This window comes from Rhinopithecus roxellana, chromosome 8 (assembly GCF_007565055.1).
Source record: "Rhinopithecus roxellana isolate Shanxi Qingling chromosome 8, ASM756505v1, whole genome shotgun sequence".
Classification (NCBI taxonomy): domain Eukaryota; kingdom Metazoa; phylum Chordata; class Mammalia; order Primates; family Cercopithecidae; genus Rhinopithecus; species Rhinopithecus roxellana.
The window spans coordinates 120,306,234-120,312,233 of record NC_044556.1 but is presented as its reverse complement, the minus strand read 5'-3'; positions in this window follow the sequence as shown (position 1 = coordinate 120,312,233).

Below are 6,000 nucleotides of genomic sequence, written 5' to 3'. Positions count from 1 at the left end.
GAACTTTAAAAAGAACCGATAGCTACTCTCATACTTAATGGTGAGAGACTGAATGTTTTTCCGTCTAAGATCAGGAAGAAGAGGGTATCTATTCTGTTTTCACTCAACATTGTGTTGGAGGTTCTAGCCAAGGCAATTATGCAAGAAAAGAAATGAAAGACAATCAGATTAGAAAAGTAAGTAAAACTACCTTTATTTGCAGATGACATAATCTTATATATAGAAAATCATAAGGAATCCACAAAAAAACTATTTAAAATAATAAGCAAGTTCAGCAATGTGGCAGGATACAAGATTGATATTAAAAATCAATTTTATTTCTGTACACGACCAATGAACACTCTGAAAATAAAATTAAGAAAGCAATGTCATTTATAATTGATGCAAAAATAAAATACTTAGGTAGACAAAAGGAACACATATATATTATCATATTTAATTCTCTCACTAAGCTCATTAGTTATATTTTCTTTGCTTCATTTACAGTCAAAGAAACTAAAGCTTTTCAAAGTTAGAGCCTCTGTTCAAGGTTACACAGCTGGTAAGAGACAGAGTTGGGCTTTGATCTTGGATGATCCAGTACTGAAGCCACTGGGCTGTCAACTGCCATGGCAGCTTTCTCTTGGGAAAAACCCTGTACATAGAAGTGGAGGATCTCACTAAGCCTACCCCACTTTCAGAACAGTTTACCCATCCATCAGATGTAGGGAAGAGATGCACTGAATGGTATCTAGTGTTTCTCTTAGTTCTGGGCTTTTATTTATTGTTGTGAATAAACCTCAGGGAAGAAAAAAACAAAAATAAGTAAGAATTATGCAGAAAATATTAGACTTTCTTTATTTCTCCTTTTATCTTTAGGACTTTCAACCAGACTTAATCTTTGCTTTGTATTTTTATCTTGAGTATACTGATGTTTCATTAAACAAGATTACCTACTTACCATGCTTGGGTGCTTATGCATTGAATAAATATACTGTAGTGATTAAATATATAGGATATATATATATCAAATGTTGATATATATTTATATGTCAAAGTTTCTTGTACTATTTTTGAACTTTCTATTCTTGTTTCAAAGTCACGTATTTAAAAGTCTATGTCCAGAAAAGCAATTTGAAATATTACGAATGTTTCAAAAATTATATTTACAAGACTAGCATAATAACAGAAGAAAATGAGTGTTATCATCTTAGGTTTAAAAAGCAGTATACAAATTTTAATATGCAATATTACTATAATTATATACACAAACGCAAAATCTAATGATAAAATTTTTAAAGTGAAAGGAAATAAAATGTGAACATCTCCAGATGTTCTAATTTGGCTAATAGATAACTTATTTTATTCTACTTTTCTCTAACTTTCAAGTTTTATGCAATAAGCATGCATTTCCTTTTTTCCCTTTTGGGTTCACTTTTTCTTTTAATCAAGTTTGCCCTTTAAAATTCTTTCAATAAACATCTGTGGGTGGCTAAACAGACTTTATTTTATATATCTAAAAATATTTTTATTTTCCTCCTCATTCAAGAACGATAGTTCATATATACACATATATGTATATGTGTGTGTATATATATATATAATTGGAAGGGGATGTTAATACAGTACCTCAAAGTTTGTACTCCTTTGTGTTCTGCATATATTGTTGCAAATGAGAAACTTGTTGTTAGATGTTCTGTCATTCCTTGGTAGAGAGACTGTTCATTCTGTTCAATTTTTTTCTTTATTTTTTGATGGTCTGAAGTTTTACTACAATATGTTTGGAATGTGAATTTATTTCTAGTTATCTTGCATAGCATTTGGTATTCACTTTAAATCTGGGGACTCTTCTTTAAGACTAAAAAGTTTTCTATGAATATGAATTCCTTTGAATATTGTTTTTCCATCTTTTCGTTATTCTCTACTTTTAGAAGTTTTAATAATGAGGCATCTAATTTTATCCTTTATTTATTCCTGTGCCACATTGAGAAAGTTTCCTTAGTATCTTCCAATTCATTAATTTTATCTTGTACCCTTCCTTACATGAGATATTTACTCATCTTTTTGATATTTTTGGTCTAATTATTATATTTTCAATTCCAATAATTCAATTTTCTTCTTTTATCTACCCATCTGTCTTTCAGTAATTTCTCTTGGTTTTTATTTCATGATTAATTATTCTATATTATAAGGTTATTATGCCTTCTGATATATGAGAATCTTAAACATATTATTTAAAAATCATTTTTAGATTGCTCTATTATATTCATTTACAGATGTTTCTAGACTTATGATGGGGTTACATTCCAAATAAACTCATCATAAATTTAAAATATCCTATGTCAAAAATACATTTAATACACCTAACCTACTGAACATCATAGGTCAACCTAGCCTACCTTAAACGTGCTCAGAACGCTTACATTAGCCTACTGTTGGGCAACATCATCTAACACAACGCCTATTTTATAATAAAATGTTGAATACTTTACATAGATGGGCATTTTGTAGACACAATGGGATGCAAAAATACAAAGCACAATATCAAAACGTGCTGCCAACACGGTACACTGTAGAGTAGTGGTTGTTTACCCTTGTGATGTTGTGGCTGCCTGGAAGCTGTGACTCACTGTCACTGCCCAGCATCACAAGAAAGTATTGCACTGCATATTGCTAGCCCAGGGAAAGATCAAAATTCAAGATTCAAAGTATGATTTCTACTGAATGTGTATTGCTTTACATCATCATGAAGTAAAAAAATTGTAAGTCAAACCATCGTAAGTCAGAGACTGTCTGCAGTTGAGACAGAATTCATCATTTGATTACTGAATATGTTTGCTGAAAATATTAGTTTCTTCATGTGTTTTAAAATTTTAGTTTGTGAGTTTATCTTGAATAAAAGTTTGAATTTGTTTTGTTTCTTGAGGGCATTTTGGTTTGTTTTTAGTCTGCCACAAGATTTGTTCAGCCTTCTGTTTCTCACAGTGAGCCTGGCTCTCATGCTTTGCCATGTGTGGAACATGTTATGTTCCCCATTACCTCATGGGAGTCCAATTTCTTTCAGACCGTTTTTAGTTCCAGAGCCTGGCAGGCCCTTGTCTTCTTCCCTTGCTTGTTGTTTTGCTCCTTATTCCCTATCAGATCACCAAATATATTGAACATTGTTTTATTGTTTTAACCACATCTATGTCTTTTAAATATACACAAATACAAACCTTTCACTGCTAAGTCTTTGAAGTAGAGAAGAAATTTAAAGTGTGACTTCAAAGCTCCATCCTGATTATAAGTGCATTTATTATTTTTCTTTCATTTTTAGTTTGTAATCATGAAATTTTAGAAATACATAAAGGTTCAGAAAATATTGTATTCCCCAGTATACCACCACCAAGATAAAACAGATGTTAACTTTTGGCCATGTTTGCTTTACATCTTTATTTTTTGAAAAGTAAACTATTTCAAATGATTCTGAAATCCACTTATTCTTTTCCTGTCTTCTCCCAAAGGTAATCGTTACTTTATATATGATATTTATAATTCTTGTGTACTTAATATACGTGTGTGAAACATACATTCCTATATGTACACATACATGTCCCTATGTCTTTAACAAAGATGTAGTGTTGTTTTCCCATGTTTAAAAATTTTGCAAATAAAAATATTTGATACAAATGTAAAAATCTATCTTATTGTGACTTGAGTTTTCAGTATCATATGTCAGGTTCATTTATGTTGACATTTATCTAATTAGATAGTTTATATTACTACAATACATTACTCAATTGTATACATAGTTCACATTTCCCTAATGCAGAATAGTTAGGTTGTTTTGTTTTGTTGATGTTATAAACTGAGCTAAAACAATCATCCTAGAGCTTGTCTCCTTGAACATATGTGTGAGAGCTTGTCTAGGAGAGACACAAGAGAGACACAAATGAATGTTGCAGTTTCTTCTCAAGGTCATTGTAACGATGTAGAGTTCTACAGTCATGTGCTGGGGTTTCCATTTCTATACACCTTCACCATCATTTGGCGTTATCATACATTAATTTGGTCAGTATGATGGTCATTTAATATTATCTACTTATTTGTAATTGTCATTTCCCTGATTTGTAATCAGGTTGAACTTTTCTTAACGTTTAATGGCCATTTAGGTTTCTTCTGTGAATTGTTTTTTCAAACCCATCACTCATTTTTTCTCTTAAATTTTGTTTTTTTCTTTTTAATCTACATTAGTTAATTATATATTCTGAATACAAATACTTTGTCAGTGTGACAGTCAGTAGGGCTACTTATGGATACCCGGTTTTCCTTCCTTTTTGGGCACATGAAAGATTTAATGTCCTGGTTCCCTTGGGAATAGATGGATCCATCTGTCTAATTCTGCCACATGAATTATGAATAGAAGTGACATAGGTCAATTCCATGTTAGAACATTTAACTGCCAGTGTGAATCCTTGAAATTTTTATTTACCTCTTTTATGGTCTTAGCAATGACCAAGGTGTGGGTGCTCCATCAGCCTGGGTCTCTGTGTAAATTGAAGTGCCTACTGCTGACTCAGTGGGCACATAGCACGACCAAGATATAAACTTGTATTGTTTTTAAGCCACTGAAATGTTGGTGTTATGCTATAATCTAGCCTATCCTGATGAATAAAATTGGTTATATGTGTTGCAAATAACCTCTGTCCATTGGTTGTACACTTTATCTTTTATTTTAATGTAATTACATCTATCGATCTTTTACAATTTTTGCCTTTAATGTCTTATTTTGCAAATTCTTTTCTGTTGAAAGACATTTTAATCTAACATTTTTAAAGTTTTCATGTTTTGGAATATATTTTTGTGTGCAATACAAAGTAAGACTAATTTTATTTTATTTTTATACATAGATGACTAATTTTATAAGCTCTATTTATGAAACAGCTACAACTTTTTCCCCCACTGCTTTGTCTATTTGTCAGTCCTGCACCATTACCTTGCTATCCTAGACTTTTTTTTTAGTGGAAGTCTCTGAATGATAAATTCTCTCTGTTTTTGACTGAGAATATTTTTATTTTGCTTTCACTCTTAAATGGATAATTTAGCCAGTATATAGAATTTTAGATAGACAGTTATTTTCCATCAGTGCTTTAAAATATTATTGCATTATCTTTTGATCTCAGTTGTTCTTATGAAATAGTCTTTTCTCATTTCCATGGCTGTTACTTTATAGGTAATCTATCTTCTCAATCTGGTTGCTTCAAAGGTTTCGTCTTTAGTGTTCTGCAAATTCACTACAACATTCACAAGTGCAGATTTATTTTTATTCCCCTGTTAAAATTTTTGTGAATCTTACATAGAAGGATTCATTTTAAAATTAATTCTAGAAAATTTAAAAACACCATCTCTGTTATATTTTCTCTTCACCATTTCCTTACTCTGTACTTCTAGACTCCAATCAAGTAAGTGAGTCTTCTTGACTTATTTTTTATACATAATTTTTGTCTCATTATTTTTCATTCTGTGTCAAATTATTTTGAAATTTTCTTATTTCTGATGTTTACTAATTTCTCTTCAGATACTTCTGATCTACTATTTAAACTATTTACTGAATATTTAATTATAACAACTTTAAAAAAATTATTGAAGTAAACCATTTTAAAAATATATTTCATTTTCATGTCTTATTCACTTATTTGATTGCATTTGGTATGCGTTTAGCATAATCATTTTAAATTCATATTGTTAATAAATTATCTCAGATTCTTGGAGATCCCTACCTTGCTTTTTGTCATATTTGCTAACTTTCACTCATGGCAGATTACTTCTCTCAATGCTTTATAATTTTTAACAGAAACTTTCCTTTAAATGAGATAGATTTTTTTTTTCTCTGACAATCTTTTGTACCTATGGGTGAAATTCCAAATTAGTTTAATGTTTGCATCTCCCAGTGACCCAGGAGTATTACCAGACACAGGCCAATTTTACTGTTATTTTCTAAGCTTACGGTTTTCTAGATCAAGCAGGCCATGCAACATTAAA